At 41.0% G+C, this 26,242-nt stretch overlaps 2 long non-coding RNA genes across 5 annotated transcripts in view; one reads left to right on the plus strand and one right to left on the minus strand.

Annotated features, from left to right (window-relative positions):
• Positions 1–26,242, plus strand: part of LOC132417124 (uncharacterized) — a 95,244-nt gene that overhangs the window by 30,088 nt on the left and 38,914 nt on the right. For 2 of the 4 annotated variants that reach the window (XR_009517757.1, XR_009517759.1), the window contains exon 2: positions 25,431–25,542. This is a non-coding gene — a long non-coding RNA (uncharacterized lncRNA). The remainder of the gene's footprint in view (positions 1–25,430; positions 25,543–26,242) is intronic. The other 2 variants (XR_009517758.1, XR_009517756.1) reach the window with 1 other exon arrangement.
• Positions 1–26,242, minus strand: part of LOC132417126 (uncharacterized) — a 109,378-nt gene that overhangs the window by 13,260 nt on the left and 69,876 nt on the right. The window lies entirely within an intron of this gene.

The raw sequence follows: 26,242 nt of genomic DNA on the forward strand, positions 1-26,242 counted from the left end.
TAGAAAATGTTTTCTGTAGGTTTGAGAAAAATGTGTATTCTTCTGATGTTAGAATGTTTTTTATGTGTCTGTTAGAACCATTTTGTCTACAGTATTGTTCAAATCTGTTTCCTTATTGATTCTGTCTGGATGATGTATCCATTGTTGAGAGTTGAGTATTAACATCCACAACTGTTATTGTTTGTTCTTTTAGTTTTGTTAGTATAGCTTGATATATTTTGGTGCTCCAATGTTGGTTCCATAAATATTTATAATTACTATATCCTCTTGATGGTTTGACCCCTTTATCATTATATAATGACCTGCTTTACATTTTTAAACATTATTAGCTTAGAGTCTGTTTTGTCTGATATAAGCGTAGCTACTCCTGCTTTTTTGGTTGTTGTTACCATTTGCTTGACATACCTTTTTTGACTCCTTCACTTTCAGTCTAGGTATGTGTTTGAAGCTAGAGAAAGTCTCTTGTAGACAACATATTTTTGCATCTTGTTTTTAATTCATTCAGTCATTCTATGTCTTTTGATTGGAGAATTTAATCCATTTATATTTAAAGTAATTATTGATACATAAGGATTTACTACTGCCATTTTGCTAAACATTTTCTGTTTTTAGTTCCTTTATTCCCCTTTACCCTGCTGTTGTCTTTTGTAATTTGCTGACTTTTTTTTTTTTTTGGTATGCTTTGATTTCTTTATCATGATCTTTTGTGCAACTACTACAGGCTTTTACTTTGTGGTTACCATGAGGCTTACATATAATATCTTAAATTTTAACACCTTATTTTAAACTGATAACAACTTAACTTCAATAGCACTTCTAAACTTTACATTCTTACTTCCCCCCTCCCATTTTAGTTGATTGATATTACAATTTACGTACTTTATATTGTATATCCAATAATAGATTATTGTAGTCCTGGCTATATTTAATACATTTGTTTTTTCACTTTTAAAGTAGTGTTGTAAGTGAATTACATACCACTATTTCCATATTAGAGAATCTGATTTGACTATATATTTACGATTACCAGTGAGTTTGACACTATTTTCAGATATATTTTTTTATAATGTTAATGAGCATCTTTTTACTTGCACTCAAAGAACTCCCTTTAGCATGTCTTTTATGGCCAGTATGATTGTGATGAACTCCTTCAGGTTTTGTTTGTTAGAGAAAATTGTTATCTGTCTTTTATTTCTGAAGGACAGCTTTGATGGGTATATAATTCTTGGTTGACTTTTTTTCTTTCAATATTTTGATTATATCATTCCATTCTTTCCTAGCCTGAAAAGTTCCTGTTGAGAAATATAATAATCTTACATGGTTTCTTTGTATGTAACTTGTTTCATTTCACTTGCTGCTTTCAAAATTATTTTTTTTACTTTGGCTTTTGACAGTTTAACTCTAATGTGTAGTGCTACCCTATTCACGTTTAACCTATTCGGCGTCCTTTGGGCCTCATGGATCTGGATGTCTGTTTTTCTCCACATGTTTGGGAAATTTTCAGATTTGCTTTAAGTATACTATGTCTCTTTCTCTTCTCCTTCTGGGATTCCCATGATGCATTTATTGTTTCTTTTGATGTTTTCCCATAAGTCTTATAGGCTTTCTTCAGTCTTTTTTATCCTTTTTCTTTTATGCTTCTCTGACTGGATAATTCCAAATGTTCTATCTTCTAGATCACTGATTATTTCTTCTCCATGATTGAGTCTACTGTTGAAGCTCTCTCGTGAATTCTTCAGTTCATCCTTTGTATTCTTCATCTCTAGGATTTATGTTTGGGTTTTTTTTTATGTTTTATATCTCTTTGTTGAACTTCTTGTTTTGTTCATGCATTGTTTTCCCAGTTTCTTTTTGTTGTCTGTCTGGTGTTCTTGTAGTCCTTAAACATCTTTAAGAGGATTATTCTGAAATTTGTGTCTAACAGTTCATAGATATTCATGTCTTTAGGGTCAATTATTGGAGCTTTATTGGTTTCCTTTGGTGGTGTCTTGTTAACCTACCTGATTTTTCGTGATCCTTGATTCTTTACATTGGTATCTGTGCATTTGAGTAAGTTGTCCCCTCTTCCAGACTCTGCATTTTCACTTTGGCAGAGACAGTTCTTTATAGTCAGCTTAGCTTGGCGTTCTGGACATGTCAGCTGGTAGCATCCCAGCAGCAGTGGGGCTTGCTGTCTGGGTCTACATGGGGGAAAGGCCACTGCCCAAGCTCTGAAGTTGGGTGGGGGCGTGCTACTGGCCGAGAGCATTTGGATAAGACCGTTGGCTTGGTTCCCTGAACTAGTGCAGCTGTAGCATAGGCTCTGCAGTGGTCTAGATTCTCTGGTCAGGCTTTCTAGATGGTCAGAACTGGATACTATACTCAGCAGTAGGTAGGGCTATGAATTAGCTTCCCTGCCCAGGTAGAGTAACAGAACAGGCACCAAGATCAGCACAGCTGGTTGTTAAATGACCCATGGAAGGCAGGACTGCACACTGAATTCTCCAGTCAGAAGGTGTCACTGGCTTTACTCTGCAGACAGGGAGAGGCACTGGCTGTGCTCTCTGTTCAAGTGCTGCTGTATGGAGAGCCATAGGATGGGCTACACAGCTTCCCATGTGCTCTGGTTAGGTTCCCTGGTCAAGCGGGCTGAAGGCTATTTTCAGCAGTGTCAGGCTTTCAATTAGTTTCCCTACCTGTGCAGGACCACCATACAGCCCCAAGGCTGTAGGGTCCTTGTTTGGGACCAAATTAGGCAGAACTATGCACCGTGTTCCCTGGCCTGACAGGCTACTGCCCTGACTATGCAGATAGGCAAGACCACTAGCTGGATTCCACTGTAATCAGGGTTACAGGATGAGCTACAGATTCCCAGTAACTCTGGTTAAGCTTCCTGGTTATGCAGGCTGGAGGACGTATTCAACAGTGGGTAAGGCTGTAAATCAGATTCCCTGCCCAGGTGGGGCCACAGAATAGACCCCAGGGCTGGCAAGGCTCTTTGTTTGGGGACCAAATCAGGCAGGACTGTGTACCAAGTCCAGATGGGGCCACTGCCCTGGCTCTACAGATGGGCAGAGCCACTGGCCATACTCTCCACTAAAGTGCTGTTGGGCTAAGCAGCTTTCCATGTGCTCTGCTCAGGCTTCCTGGTCAGGTTGGAATGGGAGCTACACTTAGCAGTAGGAGAGGCTATGAATCAGCTTCCCTGCCCAAGGGGCGTGGCTGAACTGGCTTCAAGGCCAACATAGCTTCTTATTTGGGTTCTTAAATCGGACAGACCAACTCCCGGATGAATTCCCTGCTCAAACTGGGCCACCATTGGCTCTGCAGATGAGCAGGGCCTCTGGGATATACACGGCTACTGTCTCAGCAGGCACTTGGTCTGCCAAGATCAAGCACTGGTTGCTGTAAGCCTCATTCTCCTCCATCACTGCCTGCTTCCCAGTGTTCAAGTTTCACAGATTCCCTCACAATCCATATGAACTGAGACGTGAGTGGGCCTCCTGAGAAGCGTCCCACAATGCTGGGGGAGCTGGATGTCCACCTCGGGCTCTTTCGCCACTAGAGGAACTGGAGGTTTGGGGTGGGGTGCCCTCTTGGTGTGCTGCTACACCAGTCTGGAGGAGGGGCAAGGCCCTCAAAGTGTAGCTGTGCCTCTTACTCTTCTAACGTGGCCCATCTCGTTCTCTGTGTTACAGGGAATACTTCAGCCTCACCTCCATGTTCTAGGATTTTTACAGGACTCTCTTGTCCATAGATAGTGGTCAGTTGGTCTTCTCATAGATTTTCTAAAGTTCAGAACAACCTATGTCACCATCTTAATGATGTCACTCTGCATCTGTTCTTTAGAACGTGCTCTCTAGTCTGTCTATTTGGAACGTTGTTTCTTTTTCTTCAAGGCTCAACGTAGATGGTGTCTCATCTAGGAAGCTACCCTGAGGTCTCTCACAGCCAGCTTTCCCTCGGGGTTCCCTGTGTTCTCTCTCAGAACTTCTCATATTCTCTGTGAGTCTGTGTCTCTCACCAGACTGTAGGGTGGAGTGGGGTTAATGAGGAAGAGGGAGGATTAATGTATTTTGTTCATGTTTAAGCAGTCCCCTAGTGCCTGGAACTTACTGTACCGTGACAGTAATGACAACAATGATAGTTATCCAGGTGCACTCAACTGGTAGATCCAGAACCCTGAGTTCTGGTCTTTTTTCTGTCTCTGTGGACACATCAGGACACCCTGTGCTCTGAGTGTGGGTCACGTCACAACCGGTAGCCATTAGCTGGACAGGTTGATCTTCCTCATCAGTATGACAGGGTTTCTCTCTCCAGACGATGTGGTAATAAATGAAACAGGCCTGTCTCAGATCCTGTTCCTCTAGATCACTAGTACCTCCAGGACCTGGCATGGCCCCTCTGCTTGAAGTAAGATCCTGAGGGGATTTCTCAGGCTTCGAACAAAGGACCAGCTATGCTGGGGCTGTGGTGGCAGTGAATGGCTTTTGTGGCTGAGGAAATGTGGAAGGTGAAATTCTGAGCAATCCAGGCATTGTGGCTGCAGTCCCTAAGGATATGGTAGAAATGTCACAAGACACTGTTTCTTTTTCCCCTTTCAGGGGCTGGGATGGGAGGGAAGGGAGCCAGAAGAGCCACGTTCTTGGTTCATGAAACAGATGCTTTGTGTTTTGTTTGTGGTGTTTGTTTTGTTTTGTTTTTTTTAATCATTGCTGAGAAAAACTGGGAAAAACAAGAAGTACCCTTGGGTGGTAGAAAAGAAGTGGCTTTTGGTGTGAGTTGGGCTTGGGTTTGAATCCCAGCTCTGCCACTTACAGTCTGTGTGATTGGGGAAAGATTACATAACGCCAACAAGCCTCGATTTCTTCCTTTGTGAACTGGGCATAACACATACCTTGAGTATTTGGTGTGAGTTCTGGAGTTTGTATCTTCATGGTTCGTGTTCAGTGATGGTGCTGTTGTAGATTTTACGTGCTGGGTGAGACTGATCCCGGCTCCACCACCACACCCCTCATTCCTTCACTTAAAATGGATTTTCCATATTCAGGAACAAAATCCTCAAAGAGAAAAAGGCTTTCCTGAGGAATCCTGCTTTCAAGGACTCTACTTGAAAGCAAGCCATGGCAATGAACCATGCTGCAAATGTTGGGATTTGATTTCATTCTGAGTCTTCCTCCAGTTGACTGAAGACAACAATGACTCATGTGAGGGAGTCTCCCAGAGACATCAGAGAAAGCTCTGAAGTGGGAGTCTGGACATCTGAGCTAACGCCTTGGGGAAGAAGTAGCCACAATCAGTCTGTACAGTTTCTGGGAATAACACTGACCAAGTGCTTTGCAAACACACGAAGTTCCTTTCACAGATGTGGCACTTCTTTCATGCACTGGGAGGTATACCAGTTGTATTGGCCTAGGCCATTTCACTTTATCTTTCCAGTGTCTCTAAAAGGAGTATCTTCACCTATAATTATCGTGATTAATACAAGGGGTTTTCACTTCACAGAGGTGAAGTGAAAAGTTACAGCCAATAAGCGGCTGAATCAGGATTTGAACCCCCAGATCTGTCTGATTCCAAAACTGTACCACTGGGTAGAGTTCCCTGGACCTTGGGAATGGAGTTATCAGATATAACAAATAAAAATATATGATACCCAGTTAAATTTGCATTCCAGATAAACAACCAATTTTTTTTTTTTTAGTATAAGTGTATCCCAGTATTACTTATACTTAAAAATACTTGTTATTTATGTTAAATGCAAGTTTAGCTGGGCATCTTGTATTTTATTTGGCAACCCTCCTTAAGAGGCTCATGTCACATGAGCCGGTGAGAAGTGGTATATCAGAGCCCTTCCCTAGGCTTGTAAGGTTGTTCTGAAGGGCACAAAAAGGTGCCCTTCAGAAATAGTAAACACTGTCTCCCATGACAGAAGTTCTAAGAATTTTATAAAAATTTAGGGGAAGAAAATCTCAGAGGTGATTTAGGATGTGTTTTCTAGACAAACGTGATACAGGTCTAGATACTCCAAAGGTGTGCAGAGCAAGAATTCCAAATCACAATTGACATATACAATATACTTGGCTGGGTAGGCTCAGGTTCACCCAGCAGCTCTCACTCTGAACTTGTGTAGGTCTCACTTGGAAGCCATGGCAAGGACCTGACCTGGAAGCCAATACTTACTGAAACCCACCACTGGCCCTTTATCTACAGCATCTCATTTAGAATCATGGCAGTGCTTTGAGGTGTGATAACCCCATTTACTGACTGATATGCTGAGATAGAGGAGTCAAAGCCACAGCTCATGAGTGGTAGAGCTGAATTTGATGTAGATCTGTCTGAACCCGACACCAGCATCATGCTGTATAGTTCATGGGAAGTCAGGTGGGCTACAACCCAATGACTGAGATATTTGTTGAATAGTCCCATGTAACAGAGTTCAAACTGTTCTTTATATAGTCATGCTACCTGAATGTTCTCCTATCTGTTCATCTGTACCTATCTTGACTCATCCTTCAAGGCCTATCTCAAATCCTGTCTTTCATGAGCCATGCTGATGTTTTCAATGGGATGTGGCCCCTCCTTTGCACCCCAAAGTTTTCCCTGGCTTGGTTTACAATGGCCTACAGATTTGGCCTCTAACTGTAGGAACTGGACACTTCCTTGTACTCTACAAGTGGTCTTCCACAACTACTAGAGAAGACACATAGCATAGTGGTTAAGAATACAGACTATGGAGTCCCACTAGTGGGTACCAGTTATCAGCTGTCAGGCCTTGGACAAATTGCATAGCATCTCCATGCCTCAGTTACCTCAACTTTACAATAGAAGATGGTAATAAAAATACCTACCTCAAGGGGTTGTCATGAGGACCAAATGAGTTGATGTGCATAAATCACTTAGAACAATGCCTGTCACATAGTAAGTGTTCAATACATATTATATTATTCCTGTTACTACTGTGATATCTGTCATGATTGGAACTTTTAGTAGGTGCCAGGCCCAGAGCGGAGCAACACACGTGCATCATGTCGTTTTATTCTCACCACCACCTTACAGGCAGGTACAATTCTCATTCAGCTAGTAAATCACGGAGTGAGGAGGCAAACCCTGGCTGACCACGGGGCCTATACTTTCATTTCCAATCCTTTTACTCTCATGTTTTCTCTTTCTTATAGCTTCTTGGAGGTACTTCAACATGATAGTTGACTTAAACTACATTATTCTCTCTATTAACTAACCCATGAAGAGATATGAACATTGTCCGTCTTCACAGAATTGAATGCTACCAGATCAAAACCATCTTTGTGTATATGTGCAAGTAGAAGAATGTGTATGGCAGGGGTTAGATGAGGCCATTTAAGTGTGGGTGTTAAGGGTTAGGCCGATCTAGCTCTCAATCTGTGAGCTGCCTTTCATGTACAATGACATGACCACTCCAGGCCTCAGATTTCTCCTTGGGTCATGAGGGTATCAGTATAAATTAATTAGTTTGGGGAGCATCATATATATTCAAATACCTTATCTGCCCTTTATTCCTTGATACAATAATTTTTAAGTTAGCACTTTGCTAACCTCAAGCTGGGATGGAATAGGGGGCAAAAGCAAAGAAAGTGTTCACGGTGTGTATCATGCAAAATAATACCCATTAATACCCAAATCTCTCAGAACACATTGTACCAAGCAAATCATTTATCTTGAGCAAACCATTCTTCACCTGATCGTGTAATCATCAGAGCCATCTACCTCCATCCATAGCCTACAAAAGACCCTAGACAGTCAACTTTGCCAATAGAAAGGAGTCTTTTCTAAAAGCCCCGAGCAGGATTTGTCTCAGTCATAGGTGAACAAATGAAACGAAACACTCCAGTCTGAGACCCGCATTGGTAGCTTCAGAAAGATACCTCGTCTTCACAGACCAGCAAAGAGATCAAAGTTTATGAAAAATTTCATGTGGCCTCAAAAGACACCACATGAGAGATAGCATCCATCTTGGGAAGCATCCAGGGACACCATGTCTTCACTGTTTGGCCATGGGCAAGTTTCTCAAATTCTCTGAACCCCAGCTTCTACATCTATGAGTTTGTGAAAATCGTCCTACGCAGAACTGAGATAGGTACGAAATGAAGTCACAGGTATCAAAGTGCCAGATGTGACTGCTCTCTACCAATCACGTTCTTTTGTTAGGGAACCTGTTTTCCCAAGTATCAATCTTACCCCTTCACAGCACACATCTTTCTGATTTGGGGAAGTAAGGATTCTTTTATCAATCTGGTCATTTCTGTGGCCATTGAAATTCAAAGACTCTCATCCTTTACTATTTAATGGCACTGATTGGCTGGATTTTCCCTTCTCACCCACCCATAGTTCAGTTATCTGAGTGAAAAGACGAAGATGAGCTATAAAAATATGATTGCATTGCTGTTGCAACTTCCCAGACTCAGATGGTTATAACCTGATGCAGGACATTCCAATTTTAACTATCTACTGCTGCTTTTATTTCATAAAGCCACTTAAAACATCCTGTACTGCTTTTATATACGTCACTACTTTTATGGCTTTTGTGTCATAATGAAAGGCAGTTTGTTGGAAGCTGAGGGTTTTTTTTTTTTCCAGCAGAAGAAGAGCCCACCTGGAATAAGACATTTCTGTCTAGTTTCTCTGCCTTCTAACTCTGTCGCACGTAATAAGTCCACGTTCCTCCAGGCTGCCAGATTATTCTCCCCAAAAAGCTATTTATAAGGCATTACCCTGCTCAGCCTTTAAAGGCTCCCCATTACATTGATGGGAAGGCCCTATGTCCTTAGCCTGGCTTTTAAAGATGTCTATTGTCTGGCCTCATAACTGACCCATATAAAACAAAACACCTAGATTGCTCTTCACCTGTTTCAGTACTCATGATTTCATACATAATGTGCCTTCTCCACCATTTCTGGGAAGCCCTTCTGCCTTGCTTCTTTTTTGTTTTTTTCTCTATTTTTAAAAATTGAAGTATAGTTGATTTACAATGTTGTGTTTAATTTCTGCTGTACAGCAAAGTGAATTAGTTATACACATATATATAAATTATTTTTTTAATATTCTTTTCCATTATGGTTTATCCCAGGAGATTAGACATAGTTCCCTGTGTTATACAGTAGGACCTTGTTTTTTATCCATTCTAAATGTAATAGTTCGCATCTACTAACCCCAAACTCCCAACCCATCACTCCCCCACCCCCAACCTTGGCAACCACAAGTCTGTCCTCTATGTCCGTGAGTCTGTTTCTGTTTTGTAGATAGGTTCATTTGTGCCATATTTTAGATTCCACATATAAGTGATCTCATATGGTATTTGTCTTTCTCTTTCTGACTTCACTTAGTATGATAATCTCTAGTTGCATCTGTGTTGCTGCAAATGGCATTATTTCATTATTTTTATGGCTGAGTAATATTCCATTGTATACATGTACTGCATCTTCTTTATCCATTCATCTGTTGATGGACATTTAGGTTATTTCCATGTCTTGGTTATTGTGAATATGGATATAGGAGTGTATACCTTTTTGAATTATACTTTTGTCCGAGTATATGCCCAAGAGTGGGATTGCTGGATCATATGGCAGTTCTGTTTTTAGTTTTCTGAGGAACCTCCATACTGTTCTCCATAGTGACTGTATCAATGTACATTCCCACCAACAGTGTAGGAGGGTTCCCTTTTCTCCACACCCTCTCCAGCATTTGTTATTTGTAGACTTTTTAATGATGGCCATTTTGACTGGTGTTAGATGATACCTCATTGTGGTTTTGATTTGCATTTCTCTGATAATCAGTGATGATGAGCATCTTTTCATGTGTGTATTGCCCATCTGTATGTCTTTTTGGAGAAATGTCTATTAAGGTCTTCTGCCCAGTTTTTGATTGGGTTGTTTATTTGTTGTTAAGTTGTATGAGCTGTTGGTATATTTTGTAGATTAAGCCCTTGTCGGTCACATTATTTGCAAATATTTTCTCCCATTCTGTAGGTTGTCTTTTCACTTTGTTTATGGTTTCCTTTGCTGTGCAAAGCTTGTAAGTTTGACTAGGTTCCATTTGTTTATTTTTATTTCTATTGCCTTGGGAGACTGACAAAGAAAACACTGGTACAATTTATGTCAGAATGTTTTGCCTATGCTCTCTTCTAGGAGTTTTATGGTGTCGTGTCTTATGTTTAAGTAGCCTGTGAAGTCATCTGGTCTTTGACTTTTGTTTGTAGGGAGTTTTTAAATTACAGATTCTATTGCACTTCTAGTGATCAGTCTGTTCAAATTATCTATTTCTTCTTGATTCAGTCTTGGTGGGCTGTATGTTTCTAGAAAGTTGTCCATTTCTTCTAGGTTGTCAAATTTGTTGGCATATAATTATTCATAGTATTCTCTTATGATTTTTTTGTATTTCTGCAGTATTGGTTGAGATTTCTCCTTTTTCATTCTTATTTTGTTTATTTGGGTTCTCTCTCTTTTCTTCTCGGTGAGCCTGGCCAGAGGTTTATCAATTTTGTTTGTCTTATTGATTTTTACTATTGTTTTTAAAATCTCTACTTATTTCCTCCCTGACCTTTATTATCTCCTCCCTTCTGCTGACTTTAGGGGGTTTTTTGTTCTTATTTTTATAATTCTAGGTGGTATGTTAGGTTATTTATTTGAGATTTTTCTTGTTTTTTTGTGGAAGTCCTTTATCACTATGAACTTTCCTCTAAGAACTGCTTTTGCTGCATCCCATAGATTTTGGATGTTTGTGTTTTCATTGTCGTTTGTCTCAAGGTATTTATTTAATTTCCTTTTTGATTCCCTTGTTGACCCATTGGTTTTTTATAGCAGGTTCTTTAGTCTCTGTGTAATTGTTTTTTTTCTCATTTCTTTTCCTGTGGTTGATTTCTAGTTTCATGCTGTTGTAGTCAGAGAAGATGCTTGAAATAATTTCTACTCTTAAATTTGTTGCAGTTAGTTTTCTGCCCTAGTATGTGGTCAATCCTAGAGAATGTTCCATGTGCACTGGAAAAGAATGTGTATTCTGTTTTTGGGTGGGGGGTGGTTGCATGTAATGTCCTGAAAATATCAATTTAGTCTAACTGTTCTATTGTATCATTTAGGATCTCTGTTGCCGTACTGATTTTCTGTCTAGAAGATCTGTCCATTGATGGGAGTGGGGTGTTAAAGTCTCCTACTATTATTGTATTCCCATCAATTTGTCCCTTTATGTCTGTTACTATTTGTTTTATGTATGCAGGTGCTCGTATATTAGATGCATATGTATTGATGAGTGTAAAATCCTCTTCTTGCATTGATCCTTTACCATTATATAGTGTCCTTCTCTATCCTTCTTTATGGCCTTTGTTTTAAAGTCTATTTTGTCTGATATGAATATTGCAACTCCTGCTTTCTTGTCATTTCCATTTGCATGAAATATCTTTTTCCATCCCCTCACTTTCAATCTATGTGTGTCCTTTGCCTTAAGGTCAGTCGCTTGTAGGCAACATACTGTAGGTTCTTGTTTTTTCTCCAGTTTGCCACTCTGTCTTTTGATTGGAGCACTCAATCCATTGACATTTAAGGTAGTTATTGATACATTGTATTTATTGTCATTTTAAACCTTGTTTTCCAGTTGATTCTGTTTCTTCTTTGGTCCTTTCTTTCTCCTTTTGTGGTTTGATGATTTTATTTTATGCTTGTGTTCTCTTCTTTTTGTTTTTTGTGAATCTGTTGTATGTTTTTGATTTGTGGTTGCCCTGTTTTTCAAGTATGTTAACCCTTTCCTGTATCTGCTTGCTTTAGACTAATAGGCATATAGGCTCAAATACATTCTAAGAAAAAAAATCTACATTTTTTTACCCTCTTTCCCCATATTTTATGATTTTGATGTCCTTTTTTACATCTTCATATGTATCTTTTTGCTATTCCTTGTGTACATCATTGCTTTCACAAATAGTTTTTTTCTTTTTGATCTGTATACTGGCTAATTTAAGTGATTTACTTTCCAATTGTGATTTCCTCCTTCCTATATCTTCTTCTTTTCTATTTAGAGAAGACTTTTCAGTGTTTTTCTTAGGGTGGGTTTAGTATTGCTGTGTTCTTTTAGTTTTTGCTTGTCTGAAATTCTTTATCATTTAGAATAGGAGGAGAAAGAATTTTGCTGGGTAGAGCATTCTACGTCACAGATTTTTCCCTTTCAAGATTTTGAATATATTTTTGCCACTCCCTCTGGCCTGCAGCATTTCTGTAGAGAAATCAGCTAATAGCCTTATGGCAGTTCCCTTAAGGGAAAGTTAAAAGAGTAATTAACTATTTTTTTTCTCTCTTGCTGCCCTTAGAATCCTCTCTTTAACTTCTGCCATTTTTATTATAATATGTCTTGGTGTAGGTCTGTTTGGGTTCATCTCGTTTGGGACCCTCTGTGCTTCCTGTATCTGGATATCTGTTTCCTTCTTTAGGTTTGGGAAGTTTCCAGCCATAATTTCTTCAAATACATTTTCATTCTCCTTCTGGAATCCCCATAGATTGGCATGCTTTATATTATCCCATAGGTCTGTTATAGTGCTTTCATTTGGTTTTCTGTCCACTGTTTTGATTGGGTAATTTCCATTATTCTATCTTCCAGATCACTTATTCTTTCTTCTGCATTATTCCTTCTGCTATTCATTGCCTTTAGCTCAGCTTTCATCTAGGCAAATGAATTGTCTAATTTTTCTTGGCTCCTACTTACAGTTTCTAGTTCCTTTTTACACTAGTCTGCATTTCTGGCAATAGCCTTTATTAACTCCTTCAGTATTTTCATTATCTCCTTTTCGAACTTGGTGTCTATTAGACTGAAGAGGTCTGCTTCATTGTTTGTTCCTTCAGGGGAATTCTCTTGGTCTTTCAACTGGGAGTGGTTCCTCTGCTTCTTCATTTTGCTTATATTTCTCTTACTCTGGGAATTTAGGAGAAGCGATTATCTATTTTAGTTTTGGAGGACTGTTTATACATGGGAGCATCCCTGCATAACTTGTGTGGATTTAATTTTTTGGGGCATGGGGGCTGTTTTTGGTTTGGATGCTTGCCGTCTCTTTACTCAGTGTGTGCTTGCCATTATCCCCTTGTTAGGGGGTGTGCAGGTATGTGGCCCAGGTGCATTCCCGAGAAGGCGGGGGCAATGGTTGGTGCCCAGGCATGGGACCCTTGGAGGTGGTGGGTTGTGCACACGCCTGAGGAGATGGGGACAGTGGTTGGTACCCAGTTGTGGGACCCTGGGAGGCAGCAGGAGTCCGTGCCTGCCTCTGGAGTCTTAGATGGCAGCAGTGGCTCACACCTGCCCTTGGAGTGCAAGTAGGCAGTACCCTGCCACCTGAGACCGCATGCCTGGATAAAGAAGCTCCTATGCTGGTCCTGCCCCTCTCCTCGCATACCCCCAAACAATGGCACCTTGCCTCTCTGGCGGGCCCTGGCTTCTTCCCAGACTCCCTTGGTTGTGGTGCACCACACCCTAGCCCCCTCAAGCTGTCTCCATGCAGCCAACCCCAACCCAGGCCCTGCCTGCCCCAGCAGGGGAGCATGTCAGGCTGGGGAGTGCCAGGCAGTGGCACGGACTGTCTGTGTAGGTCTCTCTCTGCTTTGCCCTCTGCAAACTGGTTGCTGCCCTTTCCTCCAAGTCTTTGAAGCTCCTCCTCTGTCTTGGCTGATCTCCCCGCCAGTGAGGGGACTTCCCAGGGTGCGGAAGCCTTTCCTCTTTCATAGCTCCCTCCCAAGGGCGCAGGGCTTGTCCTGATTCCTTTTTTTTTTTTTTTTGCCTTTCTTCTTTTTTCCTACCCAGCTATGTGGAGATTTTTCTTGCCCTTTTGGAAGTCTGAGGTCTTCTGCCAGCATTCAGTAGATGTTCTGTGAGAATATCATTTCACATGTAGATGTATCTTTGATGTTTCTGTCGGAGAAGGTAAGCTCCACGTCCTACTCTTCTGCCATCTTGATCCGATCCCTCCTTGCTTCTCTCCCTCAGTTGAATTCTTATCAATAAAAACCTAGCTCTCTATCCAGCTTTTCCATGAATTCCTCCCTGGGATTTCTCCCTCTCCTAACCCTTAGCAGAACTTACCGCTCCCTCTTTTCTTTCAACACAACCATGTTCTGCCCCGTCAGGTGGCTTTGGTTGTTGCCTTGTGTTATCACTTGTGTGATTCTACAAATCGAGGTCCAAAGTTCCCTTAGATTAGGAAACAGGTGTTATATCTTTAGCCTGCACTATGCCTGTACTGCACATTGTGTAATGATACATTAGAAAAGGGAAAGACTCTAGGAGGAAACTCAGCAGATGCCTCCTTTTACAGAGATTAAGTGCCTTGGCCCTGGTCACATGGAAGTTTACAGGAGATCACTTGAAGCCCACTACAGTGTACTTTCCAGGAATGGGGAAGAGAGGGATGGATAGATGGATAGATGCATGTATGCATTGTAAGTAGGTATCTGTCAAACTCTTGATTCAAGGGTGTGGGGAAAACCTGATAATAGAGAAATGACAACTAATGTGTCCAGTTCATAAGAGATGGAAGTTCCTCTCTACTTCCGCCAGACTCACAAAAGGTAACCCCCCAAGACCTTGGCAGAGCAGCCAACAGGTCCTGGGGGGAAAGACGTTAGGTTCCTGGGCAACATTATAACTGGTTGTTCTAATGGTACATTTTGAATCGAAGACCTGGCCTCCCGTACTATGTCCTCCTCCCCAGTCAGAGCTCTCCCTCGCACTTCAGGGTCTTTGCCACTCAAATCCCAAACCCACTTCACTAAGGCAACTGACTCCAAGGACTGATATATGATTAGTGATTTATATTATAATGTGTCCACCATAGTGGACTATGTTTATGCCATTGTGGCATCTTAGAAAATCGCCTATCAGGGCATCTCTCACACGGACAGATCACCTGACAGGCGACTCTCCAGACTCTGATAATAAGCATCTAGTGACAGAATTGATAACCAGCCCAGGAAGTCCTTATACTTTTCAGACAATTCTGACTCCTATAAAGTCCCTTGTTGAATACGTTTAATCACTTTGTTCAGCTTGTCAACAAACAGTTGTTAATATTGGATGGCGTGGTTGACACAATGTGACACATGGAGATTACGGCATAGACACGGCCCCTTGTCTTAAGGCACGTTCAGTCTAGGTAAAATCTCTTTCTCTGTAATCCCCCCCTCCCATTAATTCTTGGATCAAACAGAACATTTTGATTATCATTGAATAACCAGCCCTAGAGGAATGTGAAAAACAAATCTTTCCTTCCTTACGAGCATCTCTCCTCCTAACTAACCATCTCAGTGCCCTCCAGTTCTTGATAATATGCCATTACCTGATTTTCTCTACATTCTTGGCCACACCGTCTTTGACCGCCTCTCACTCTTGGGAGCATGAGAGTTACAAACAAAAGAGCCATGTATGTGATTTCAGCCCTTGATACTGATAGAAACTCTCTAGTCCAACAGTCCCTTATTATAGACCATAAAGTAGGTTAGGTGAATTCAGACCAAAGACAGATCAGTAATCCCCAGCACTGGAACATCAAAGTCATCACTAACCTAGAAACCATGACATCTCACTTTCATAGTAGGTGGCTATCCATCTCCAAGGTAGCCTGCTGTGAGAGGAGTAACTTCAGGTGTTAATGACCTAAATATCTAAGGTCCCCCAAATGCATCCTCCGCATGGGTTTCACGGATGCTCACCTGGCCTGGCCTGTTCAAAAAATTCCCACCATGCCCCATGATGTCCCTGATATAGTAGAACCTTCTGGAGGGGACCTCATTTTGGTCCAAATACAGGTCCTTCCTTAACCACATACCTCAAGTGATGGTGTTCCTGTAATAGGTGACTATAACTTTTTTTTTTTTTTTTTTTTGGCCGTACGCGGGCCTCTCACTGCTGTGGCCTCTTCTGTTGTGGAGCACAGGCTCCGAACGCGCAGGCTCAGCAGCCATGGCTCACGGGCCCAGCCGCTCCGCGGCATGTGGGATCTTCTCGGACCGGGGCACCAACCCATGTCCCCTGCATCGGCAGGCAGACTCCCAACCACTGCACCACCAGGGAAGCCCGACTATAACTTTTAATGAGAAAATATAATACGTGTTAACCTCACATTCATCTTCCTGCCTTCTTCACATGTAATACATAAATGGTGCTTTACAGGAGATTAAAATAAGACAAAGGCTGGAGCACAGTGTGTGTGAGCTTACCTATTATCAGTATTAGGAGTCAGAATGATTCATATATCCAACAGCTTCTACTGTATCTGGCTCTGAGCTTGGTTATGTAGTACCAAGATGAATAAGGGGCATTCTGTCAGATATGATCTAGTAAGAGTGTTAAGGTAGTTTTCTGCTTCATCCCCCACCCTCACGTTTAAGAAAATCCATGGTACTTTATTCTGATGTTGGCACCAGTGAGGAAATATCTAGGAAAGTCTGACCTCACCTTGGGGTTTCTCATGATGATACTTTTGTCACCATCATATTGACCCCTAGAAGTCCTATGATATCACCAGTGTGGATACTGGCTTCTTTTCATGTGGTACCAATAAAACACAGATGAATCATTAAGGTGAAATTTTATTAAAGGTTCGTAATTAACAAGAAGGAAATTGTCGCGTTAGAACTTGTGCTCTGCAGTCAGATCTGAGATGTGAATTTTGGCTTGGTCAGCTTGTATTTCTGTGAACTTAGACACATCATTTAGCTTTTCTGTATCAAACCATCTTCATATTAAAATTAAGGATTGTAGTATTGACCACATTGGGCTGTTGTTAAGGGTTTACTGAGAACAATAGAAGATGCCAGGTACCAAAAGAATTGGCTACAGTTAAACACAGGACAGCAGTAATCTGGCTTACGTGGAAGGTCTGCTCTCAAGACTTCCCCATAATTGTTAGTCTACTTTTATACTGTAGGTAACAACCACGCACCAGACTTTCAAGAACATACCTCAAAACGCAGACCCAGAAAAGAATGACACCCTTGCCCTTCTCATCTCTTAAAATGCAAACTTTATTTGCTTCACATTTTCTCTCCAAAGTATTAAACATATGGTATTTCATCTGTCTCCGTAAAATTTTAAAGCAGATACAGATGTTCTTCTCTACTAAGTGTTGAATTTAGAGTCAGAAGACCCGGTTGTGAATTCTGCCTCATGCACTTATTAACAGTGGGATCTGAATCAGCTGGCTTCCTCTCTCTGAGCCTTGGTGTCCCCATCTGCAAAGGAGTAACAATGATGTGATGATGGTGGCAGTGATGGTAAGACAAGGATGCCTCACAAACTTTTAGACTTAGATAAACTATTGTGTGATAATGGTTGCAATGTTTAAACTGGAAAGTCCCCATTTGTCTTATTATTTACGATCAGGGGAACCAAAGCTCATGGCATAGAGAAGAGGCTCAAGGTCACCCGTAGTCAGACTGTGCCCATGAATGTCAAATTGGGACACTCCCAATGGAATGAGTGCCTGTACAACCTCTGGAGTTTGTTCACCTTTGGCCCAAATCTGGTTCACCTTCAAGATGAAGTTTCCATTTTCCCCCTGGACCCAATCGGAGATGCCATCAACTACAGTGTTATTCCACACTGGCTCTGTGAGGACACAACAGTGAGTAAGACAGTGGCAGGGCCCTCACGGCTTATAGCTTATTACAGTCTAATAGAAGTAGAATGACCTTAATGATAGTCTGGTTTTAAGGCTTCCTTAAAATCATGAGGCTGCTGAGACTTATGGTGACTACATAGCTTGTCACACCTCATCCAGGGAAAGGGGAAAGGTAGACTGTGAGCTCAGATTTTCCAGATCCCCAGGCTCATGCTGAGTCCCATGTAACTCTGACATAAATAAGTCCTGCCACTAATTCTTTTCTGTTTCAAATAGGATCGCCCTGTGACTTCAGAAGATAGTTTGCTTAGGGTATTAGGCATTAAAGAATTAATCCACCTTCTTCATTCCTACTTTGGTAGAATACCCATGGGCAAGAGGAGGTCCAGCATCTTCACATATGGATGGTTTTAATGTGATGGACAGACATCCCTCTGCAAAAGGATGGTATTTAAGCTTTTAACTTAATTAACACCCTATCTTAATTAGGGCACCTTTGGCTAGCTGAAGTAAATTGGGGGATTTACTGGAAAGCTCCTAGGGTGTCTTGTGAAACTGATGCAACAGCTGAACTTGGCAAAGGAGATAACCAAAGAGGCTCTGGGGATTCCGTAGTAGAAGCTGAAGGCCATAAAAGTGGCCTCTAGAGGTGTGCTGTCCAATACAATAGACACTAGCTATTAAATGTAAATTTAAGTAAAATTAAAAAGTCAGTTCCTCAGTCACAGTAGCCACATTTCAGTTGCTTGGTATCCACATGTGGCTACTGTATTGGACAGTGCAAGCTACAGAACATTTCCATCACTGAGAAGGTTCTACAGCAGAGCACTGCTCTAGACTGATGCATTCAAGTGGCTCATTCCTAAGACTCCCAGACTCGGTATCACCTTCTTCCAATTTTCTGATTTTCTGGAGAGAGAACTTAGCCAGGTTTACACTGTGTCTACCAATCAACTATGACCGGGGAGGACAGGGTCATTTACTACAGACCTTGCCCGGCTCTGGCTGGCTGCCTCCACGGGGGTGGGGCCTGTAAGAGATCCTTGCCAGAAAAGGGTGTGGTCATGTCACCTCCTAGACTCTCCAAACCTGGTCTTTTTTTTTTTTTTTTAAAGGAAGTATAGTTGATTTACAATGTTGTGTTACTTACTGCTGCACTGCAAAGTGATTCAGTTATACATATGTATGTTCTTTTTTCATATTCTTTTCCATTATGGCTTGTCATAAGATATGGAATGTAGTTCCCTGTGCTATATACAGTAGGACCTTGTTGTTGATCCATCCTATATATAATAGCTTACATCTGCTAACCCTGGCATCCCACTCCATCCCTCCCCCAACCCCCTTCCCCTTGGCAACCACTAGTCTGTTTTCTGTGTCTGTGATTCTGTTTCATAGATAGGTTCATTTGTGTCATATTTTAGATTCCACATATAAGTGATATCATATGGTATTTGTCTTTCTCTTTCTGACTTACTTCACTTAGTATGATAATCTCTAGGTCCATCCATGTTGTTGCAAATGGCATTATTTCATTCTTTTTTATGGCTGAGAAGTATTTCATTGTATATATATACGCCGTATCTTTTATATGACTTTTCATCATTTAAAAAAATTGTAGTTGATTTACAATGTTGTGTTAGTTTCAGGTGTTCAACAAAGTGATTCAGTTTATACACACACACACACACACACACACGTTTCAGATTCTTTTCCCTTACAGATTATTATAAAATATTGAGCATCGTTCCCTGTGCTATACAGTTGGTCCCTGTTGGTTATCTATTTTATATATAGTAGTGAGGGATTTTTTTTTAATAGATGTTTACTGGAGTATAACTGCTTCACAATACTATGTTAGTTTCTGTTGTACAGCAAAGTGAATCAGCTATATGTATACATATATCCCCACATCCCCTCCCTCTTGAGCTTCCCTCCCACCCTCCCTATCCCACCCCTCTATGTCGTCACAAAACACTGAGCTGATCTCCCTGTGCTATGCTGCTGCTTCCCACTAGCTAGCTATTTTACATTTGGTAGTGTATATATGTCGATGCGAGTCTCACTTCGCCCCAGCTTCCCCCGCCCTGCCACTGTGTCCTCAAGTCCATTCTCTATGTCTACGTCTTTATTCTGCCCTGACACTAGGTTAATCGGTACCATTTTTTTAAAATTCCATATATATGCGTTAGCAAATGGTATTTCTTTTTCTTTCTGACTTACTTCACTCTGACAGACTCTAGGTCCATCCACCTCACTACTAATAATTTCATTTCTTTTTATGGCTGAGTAATATTCCATTGTATACATGTGCCACATCTTCTTAATCCATTCATCTGTCAATGGACATTTAGGTTGCTTCCATGTCCTGGCTGTTGTAAATAGTGCTGCAGTGAACATTTTGGTACATGTCTCTTTTTGAATTATGGTTTTCTCAGGGTATATGCCCAGTAGTGGGATTGCTGGGTTGTGTGGTAGTTCTATTTTTAGTTTTTTGAGGAACCTCCATACTGTTCTCCATAGTGGCTGTTTCAATTTACATTCCCACCAACAGTGCAGGAGGGTTCCCTTTTCACCACACCCTTTCCAGTATTTATTGTTTGTAGATTTTTTGATGATGGCCATTCTGACCGGTGTGAGGTGATACAGCATTGTAGTTTTGATTTGTATTTTTCTAATAATTAGTGATGTTGAGCATCTTTTCATGTGCCTCTTGGCCATCTGTATGTCTTTATTGGTGAAATGTTTATTTAGGTCTTCCGCCCATTTTTTAATTGTATTTGATTTTTTGATATTGAGCTTCATGAGCTGCTGTATATTTTGGAGATTAATCCTTTTGTCCATTGTTTCATTTGCAAAAATTGTCTCCCATTCTGAGGGTTCTCTTTTTGTCTTGTTTATGGTTTCCTTTGCTGTGCAAAAGCTTTTAAGTTTAACTAGGTCCCATTTGATTATTTTTGTTTTTATTTTCATTACTTCAGGAGGTGAGTCAAAAAAGATCTTGCTGTGGTTTATGTCAAAGAGTGTTTTTCCTATGGTTTCTTCTAAGAGTTTTATAGTGTTTGGCCTTACATTTAGGTCTTTAATCCATCTGGAGTTTATTTTTATGTATGGTGTTAGGGAGTGTTCTAATTTCATTCTTTTACATGTATCTGTCCAGTTTTCCCAGCACCACTTATTGAAGAGGCTGTCTTTTCCCCATTGTATATTCTTGCGTCCTTTGTCATAAATTAGTTGACCATATGTGAGTGGGTTTATCTCTGGGCATTCTGTCCTGTTCCATTGGTCTATATTTCTGTTTTTGTGCCAGTACCATACCGTCTTGATTACTGTAGCTTTGTGGTATAGTTTGAAGCTGGGGAGCCTGATTCCTCCAGCTCCGTTTTTCTTTCTGAAGATTGCTTTGGCTATTCAGTGCCTTTTGTGTTTCCATACAAATTGTAAAATTCTTTTGTTCTAATTCTGTGAAGAATGCCATTGGTAGTTTGATAGGGATTGCATTGAATCTGTAGACTGCTTTGGGTAGTAGAGTCATTTTCACAATATTGATTCTTCCAAGAACATGGCATTTTTATCCATCTGTTTATGTCATCTTTAATCTCTTTCATCAGTGTTTTATAGTTTTCTGAGTACAAGTCTTTTGCCTCCTTAGGGAGGTTTATTCCTAGGTATTTTATTCTTTTTGTTGCAATGGTAAATAGGATTGTTTCTTTAATTTCTCTTTCTGATTTTTTCGTTGTTACTGTATAGGAATGCCAGAGATTTCTGTGCATTAATTTTGTATCCTGCAGCCTTACCAAATTCATTGATTAGCTCTAGTAGTTTTCTGGTGGCATCTTTAGGATTCTCTATGTATAGTATCATGTCATATGCAAACAGTGACAGTTTTACTTCTTTTCCAATTTGTATTCCTTTTATTCCTTCTCTGATTGTCATGGCTAGGACTTCCAAAACTATGTTGAATAAGGGTGGCGAGAGTGGACATCCTTATCTTTTTCCTGATCTTAGTGGAAATGCTATCAGTTTTTCACCATTGAGTATGATGTTTGCTGTGGGTTTGTTATATATGGCCTTTATTATGTTGAGGTAGATTCCCTCTACCCATTTTCTGGACAGTATACATATATATTTTTTTGTGGTACACGGGCCTCTCACTGTCATGGAGCACAGGCTCCAGACACACAGGATCAGTGGCCATGGCTCACGGGCCCAGCTGCTCCGCGGCATGTGGGATCTTCCCGGACCGGGGCATGAACCCGTGTCCCCTGCATCGGCAGGCAGACTCTCAACCACTGCACCACCAGGGAAGCCCTGGACAGTTTTTATCATAAATGGGTGTTGAATTTTGTCAAAAGCTTTCTCTGCATCTATTGAGATGATCATATGATTTTTATTTAATTTGTTAATATGGTGTATCACATTGATTGATTTGCATATATTGAAGAATCCCTGCATCCCTGAGATAAATCCCACTTGATCATGGTGTATGATCCTTTTTAATATATTGTTGGATTCTGTTTGCTAGTATTTTGTTCAGGATTTTTGCATCTATATTCATCAGTGATATTGGCCTATAATTTTCTCTTTTTGTGATATCTTTTTCTGGTTTGGGTATTAGGTTGATGGTGGCTTCATAGAATGGATTTGGGAGTGTTTCTCCCTCTGCAGTTTTTTGCAAGAGTTTGAGATGGGTGTTAGCTCTTCTCAAAATGTTTGATAGAATTTGCCTGTGAAGCCATCTGGTCCTGGACTTTTGTTTGTTGGAAGATTTTTAATCACAGTTTCAATTTCATTACTTGTGATAGGTCTGTTTATATTTTCTAAATCTTCCTGGTTCAGTCTTGGAAAAGTGTACCTTTCCAAGAATTTGTCCATTTCTTGTGGTTGTCCGTTTTATTGGCATAGAGTTGTTTGTAGTAGTTTCTTATAACTTTGTATTTCTGCAGTGTCAGTTGTGATTTCTCCTTTTTTATTTCTAATTCTATTGATTTGAGTCTTCTCCGTTATTTTCTTGATGAGTCTGGCTAATGGTTTATCAATTTTGTTTATCTTCTCAAAGAACCAGCTTTTAGTTTTATGGATCTTTGCTACTGTTTTCTTTGTTTCTATTTCATTTATTTCTGCTCTGATCTTTATGATTTCTTTCCTTCTGCTGACTGGGTTTTCTTTGTTCTTCTTTCTCTAGTTGCTTTAGGTGTAGGGATAGATTGTTTATTTGAGATTTTTCTTGAGGTGAGATTGTATTGTTATGAACTTCCCTCTTAGAACCGCTTTTGCTGTGTCCCATAGGTTTTGGGCCGTTGTGTTTTCATTGTCACTTGTTTTTATGTACTTTTTATTTCTTCTTTGATTTCTTCAGTGATCTCTTGGTTATTCAGTGATCTCTTGGTTATTTAGTAGTGCACTGTTTAGCCTCCATGTATCTGTGCTTTTTACAGTTTTTTTTCCTGTAGGTGATTTCCAGTGTCATAGCGTTGTGGTCAGAAAAGATGCTTGATACAATTTCAATTTTCGTAAATTTTCCTTGGCTTGATTTGTGACCCAAGATGTGATCTATCCTGGAGAATGTTCCATGTGCACTTAAGAAGAAAGTGTAATCTGCTGTTTTTGGATGGAATGTCCTATAAATATCAATTAAATCTACCTGGTCTGTTGTGTCATTTAAAGCTACTGCTTCCATATTTACTTTCATTTTGGATGATCTGTCCATTGGTGAAAGTGGGGTGTTAAAGTTCCCTACTATCACTGTGTTACTGTCGATTTCCTCTTTATAGCTGTTAGCATTTGCCTTATGTATTGAGGTTCTCCTATGTTGGGTGCATATATATTTATCATTGTTATATCTTCTTCTTGGATCGATCCCTTGATCATTATGTAGTGTCCTTCCTTGTCTCTTGTAACATTCTTTATTTTAAAGTCTATTTTATCTGATATGAGTATTGCTACTCCAGCTTTCTTTTGATTTCCATTTGCATGGAATATCTTTTTCCATTCCTTCACCTTCAGTCTGTATGTGTCCCTAGGTCTGAAGTGGGTCTCTTGTAGATAGATGGGTCTTGTTTTTGTATCCATTCAGCCAGTCTGTGTCTTTTGGTTGGGGCATTTAATCCATTTACATTCAAGGTTATTATTAATATGTATGTTCCTGTTACCAGGAACTTCTGCCTCAGTTATTCTGTTATTGATTCCTTCTGGTGTATTTTTCATTTCAGTTATTGTGTTGTTCATCTTTGTTCTTTAGTGCTTCTAGATCTCTGTTAAACATTTATTTCCTCAATCCATGTCTCCATTCTATTTCTGAGATTCTGGATCATCTTTACTCTCATTACTCTGAATTCTTTTTTCAGGTAGATTGCCTATTTCCTCTTCATTTATTTGTCTTGTAGGATTTTACCTTGTTCCTTCATCTGTGACATATTTTTTTGCCATCTCATTTTTTTTTTTTTTTTTTTGGATGAGTGGGATTGTGTTCCTGTCTTACTGGTTGTTTGGCCTGAGGCTTCCAACAGTGGAGTTTGTAGGCTGTTGGGTAGAGCTGGGTTGGTGCTGAGATGAATATTCCCTGGGGGTCCGAGGGTCTCTGTTAGTCCAGTGGTTTGGACTCAGAGCTCTCACTGCAGGAGCTTCTCCCTGACCCCCAGCTTGTAAACCAAGATCCTGCAAGCTGTGCAGTGGGGGTGTGGGGGGGGGGGAGAAAGTGGAAAAGGCCTTGGCTGTGGAGGGCAGGGCCTATGCTTAGGACCCAGAGGGCTGGAAAATGCCCTGGGGGTGTGGCTTATAGAATGGAAGGGGCCCAGGCGTGCCTCCTGCCTCTGGTCTCAGAGGGTGGGGGTCCCCACCTGGGAGCCCAGCAGGCTTCCCGGGCCTGAGTGGGCGGGGCCAATGTCCTTGCTCCTCTCCTGCTCTTCAGGTCCTGGAGTGCCCCTCCCACCTGCCTCCCTCCTATGCCCCCAGGACCCACGTGGCCCGGAGAGGGCTTTGTAGGGCAGGGGACTGGCATAAGAGCTCAGTAGGGTTCCCAGGCTCGAGTGGGCGGGGCCAACACCCTCACCACATCTTCTTTATCCATTCATCTGTTGATGGACATTTAGGTTGTTTCCATGTCTTGGCTATTGTCAGTAGTGCTGCTGTGAACATAGAGGAACGTGTATCTTGTTGAATTAGCATTTTGTCTGGATATATTCCCAGGAGTGGAATTGCTGGATCATATGGTAGTTCTGTTTTTAGTCAAACGTGATATCTTAACAGTATTCTGCATAATGCCTCCCAGAACTTCCTGTTCATCTCTATAGCATCCTGAGATGATGAAATGGAGAATCTGGGAGGTAGATTCAGGGTTCACAACCCACTTCCTGCGTCTTGTTTGCTACATTCATAATGCCTTCTTTCACATTCCTCTTTTAAAAATCTAATTTATTAGGAACAGTATTTATATTCATGTTCTTGTTCATTTTAGAGAGCATTCTTGAAAACATCCTAATAAACATCAGCCCTCTTTTAAGAAGTCCCACTGGGCATGTTAATAGGAACAAAACGCCACCTGTTTATGTCTCTTCATCTCAAGGTATATAACCCAATGTATATGGGGCTGTGTACACCAAAGGGATGATTTATTTTAAATCTAGCGAACCCTCTGAATGCATGATCCATTTTTTAGAACGCAAGTTCAGAGGAATGACAGAAAAGCCAGAGAGGTTTCACTTAGGAGCTTTTGTCCCTTCTATGAAAAGCATCTGCACTAATAACAAACTGAATGCACAAAACTAATTACTGGAGTCATTTTCAATTAACCTGGCCAGCTAATGCAATCCCTGGAACATTTGTTTATCCATAGGAGTTTTATCTTGAAGACAAAATCATCACTGGTTTTTGTACTCATTGGATCAGTGTGGATTGAGCAGCATCGAATCCTTGTATCGAGCGGACGTGTTTGCAGATCTAGGTCGGTAAGTGGGCTGAGGGAGTTAGTTTCCCCCACTGCTTACAATTTCTCCTTGAGTCTGTCTCCCCATAGACTTCCTTTTTTAGGTCTCCCCCAGAACTCTCAGGTCTTGTGTCTTATGGTGTCTGAACTCTATGCATACCCTGGCTCAGAGCTGCTGTGTGTCACCTGTCTGCACACCCAGTGGTGTTCTGAGGATGCACACACCTGAAAACCTTCCAGGGTGGCAGTTCTCAGCCTTGCCTGCACATTAGAATTGCCTGAGGAGCTTTTAAAAAGACCCAGTATAGCTGTACTCCAGGCCAATTAAATCAGAACATCTAAGGGAGGGACCAGCATCAGTGATTTTTACAGCTTCCCAGGTTACTGCAAAGATGCTGCTGACCACTTACTTGAGTGGCAAGTAAGTGGTCAGCAGTGTGAGTGCCACCTGGGTTTGTTAGAAATGCAGGTTCCCTGACACCTCCCCCCACCCAGACCTACTGAACAAGGATCTGCATTCTACTACGGTATCCTAGGTCTGTTCAGATGCATATTCAAGATCAATAAAGAAGCACTGCCCCACTAGGAGCTCTCAAGCTGGAGCATGCATCAGAAGCACTTGGAGGGCCTGTTACAATGTAGGATTCTAGTTCTAGGGTGAGGCTGTGCATTTCTGGCAGTGACGTAATACAGGTGATGCTCCTACCAGGCAGGAACCATCT

Source organism: Delphinus delphis, chromosome 20, assembly GCF_949987515.2.
Source record: "Delphinus delphis chromosome 20, mDelDel1.2, whole genome shotgun sequence".
NCBI classification, from domain to species: domain Eukaryota; kingdom Metazoa; phylum Chordata; class Mammalia; order Artiodactyla; family Delphinidae; genus Delphinus; species Delphinus delphis.